This window comes from Chelonoidis abingdonii, chromosome 8, assembly GCF_003597395.2.
Source record: "Chelonoidis abingdonii isolate Lonesome George chromosome 8, CheloAbing_2.0, whole genome shotgun sequence".
Lineage (NCBI taxonomy): Eukaryota > Metazoa > Chordata > Testudines > Testudinidae > Chelonoidis > Chelonoidis abingdonii.
Genome location: NC_133776.1, coordinates 38,490,278 through 38,493,016, shown reverse-complemented (window position 1 = coordinate 38,493,016; position 2,739 = coordinate 38,490,278). Strand labels below are relative to the sequence as shown.

The window sequence follows — 2,739 nt, the reverse complement described above, 5'->3', positions numbered from 1 at the left end:
GCTTCTGGAAGCTGCGCTGGGCCAGGGCAGGCAGGGAGCCTGCCTTAGCACTGCTGTGCTGCCAGACTTTTAGCGGCCTAAAATCTCCCAGTTTGATTTCAGTAGCTTCCAGGAGATAAAGCCCAATTCTGGGAAACTCATGGCAAAACCGGGAGGGTTGGCAACACTAGTCAGAAGACAGGATCCTAGGCTAGGTGGACCATTGGTCTGACCCAGTGTGGCTATTCTTATGTTATGTCATTGCTTACAGAACACTCATAGGTAAACACAAGAATATTGGGATTCATTCTGTGATCCACACACCTACTATAATAATGCAGGAGACACTCTCCCTTGCTGAGTGCAGTCTGAACCCTGTGAAGTCTTGTCTTGTTTACATAAAATAGCTATTGTTGATTCATCCTGGAACTGTCCTTTGCCTTACTGAAGTGAAATTTAAAAGACCAGGAGTTCAAACCAGAGAGTTCATCACAACTCTGAATTCTCCCCTTTATATTCACATCCTATCTATTGTCTTTAATTTGGCATGTGTTTGTTGAAACAAGTGAATCCCTTAGCAGAATGTCACTTCAACTCTCCTTCTGAAGTGATTAAATTTTTTTCCTTCCTTTGAACAAGCGGGTGACTGGTTCTTCCATTTCCAGGCACACAGCTTTTTATTGTTCCTTTTTCTTATCCCCATGAGAATAGAACTCTTGAATATTTAATCTAATATTGTGATATTACCTATATTGCTGCTATCACCTGTATTGGCCTGTGATCCTTCATGCTGCTTAAAGCTAACAAATCTCCCGTATACTATTTCCATCTTGCAGTATTTTCCTCCCTTTCTGAAGGGGATTCATGTAATTACAAGGACACCTCCACAAATCACATATGTCAGAAGAAGGAAACCATGAAGCAGGCAGACCAAGCCAAGTTATGAGTCTTTCTGGCACCTGTAAGTCACAGGAGAGAACAGGAACATTCCTCTCAGATCATCTAAGATTAAAGAGTCCTTGTACTCTGAGAAGACAGGAATACTAGATCAGGGTACTAGGATCACTTCAGGTGTTTGGTGTGGACTGTGCCCGGCTAAAAATTAATAGGAGCAACCAAAAAAAAAATGGAGAAAGAGTGTCCTAAGGTGAAATGATTCTCTCTCTACCTCTCCACACTTACCATTTTTTAAGTAAGTATTTTGAAATAAGATGTTCATATTATAGTGTATGCATGCCGTAGAAGTTATAAAAAGCATTCTGCTTCATTTGTGTTCTTCTGATTGCAACCTTGTTGCACTGATACTTATTTTCAAATAGCACAGCATCTGTAAACACAAAATGAATCTCCCTAATTTAAAATGTTGCTCCTTCCTTAAATTAGCTAAAATGACACAGTTTAACTGTTTGTATATCTTGGAGGTTTTTACAGCAGTTAGCTCATGGATTTAGAAACTGATTTGGGATTATACTAGTATGTAAACTGGAAAATTATGCTACCCTGGCTGGCTCCCTGAGAACGAAGGGCTACGAGGTGCAGATGGACACTCTGATCGTCGGAGCCCTGGGCACCTGGGACTCCTGCAATGAGCATGTGCTTCGGATCTGCGGGATCGGTTGACGCTACGCAAGGCTCATGCGGCGCCTCATCGTCTCAGACACCATCCAATGGTCTAAAGACATCTACAATGAACACATCATTGGCCGCCAACAATATCAGGAGGCATGGGCTGGAGCAACATCCTGCATCGACTACAAGAAAGGGAACAAGAGACGTTATCTGTTGGACCATATGAACTGGAACTATAAACTCACTGAATGTTAAATCTCACGAAATGAGCGTCAATCCATCCTCATCATCGTATCCACTCATTATACTCTACACCTGAACATAGCCATTATATGAACAACATACCCTCATATCTTAATGTCTGTACTTTGACCTGTTAACCTTTTACCCCCAATTGGGAATATTGCAGATTATGTATTCCTTATGCCATCTAATCTTAAACCAACTTTTGCACCTCTTGATCCTCTGTACGTTATTCTCTGATAACCAGATAACTAGGCTTTAACTCTGTATTGTTCACTTTTTTTTTTAAAATCATCTTAATAAAATTTTTAAATCTGGAAATAAATAATGTTTATATTGCAACATTAAATGAGGGAGGCTGACTGCCAGGCAATAGTTGTTTACGTAATTATTTACACAATGTGCAGTAATATATTTGCCTAATACACGACACAGTTAACATCATTTGCATAATAAATTACTGAATGGCGACTGTTACTTGTAGCACGTTGCCAGTGAAAATCAGTTACTCGCACTCTCAGCCCCCCTACATCCTATTTCCCCGTCCCAGCCCCCCTTCCTCTGGAGCGCTGCCCAAGGGCTCCCTGTCCCAGCTGCCCTGCGCGCTACAGCGCCTGACCCCGGCAGCGAACGCCCTGTAGTAACCCCTGTGCAGCTCGAGCGCTCCCCTCTTCTGCGTGGCAGCCGTTTGCAATGTTACAGAGCCGGCCCCTCGCGCGCCACCCAGCTCTGGCCAATCACTGAGCGCCGCTCATGCATGTGGAATGAGGATACACCGCAACTGCGTTGGCTGGTGCGAGGTGCCTGCGGTGAGGGGGAGCTAAGGGGGGCCTGGACTGGCTCCGCGGTGCCGGTACACGGGGCTGCGGGGGGGTGGGTAGCGAAGGCAGCCGGCTGGCATTGTGGGCATAGACCCTAGGCTGGACCCCTGCGTCGCGGCCTGGACAC

General features: G+C 44.7%; 1 protein-coding gene across 2 annotated transcripts in view; it reads left to right on the top strand.

Annotated features, from left to right (window-relative positions):
* Positions 1-2,531: 2,531 nt before the first annotated feature.
* Positions 2,532-2,739, top strand: part of ACSL3 (acyl-CoA synthetase long chain family member 3) — a 113,198-nt gene continuing 112,990 nt past the window's right edge. For both annotated transcript variants that reach the window (XR_004374847.2, XM_032789104.2), the window contains exon 1: positions 2,532-2,591. The gene's annotated coding sequence lies outside the window, so the exon portion shown is untranslated. The remainder of the gene's footprint in view (positions 2,592-2,739) is intronic.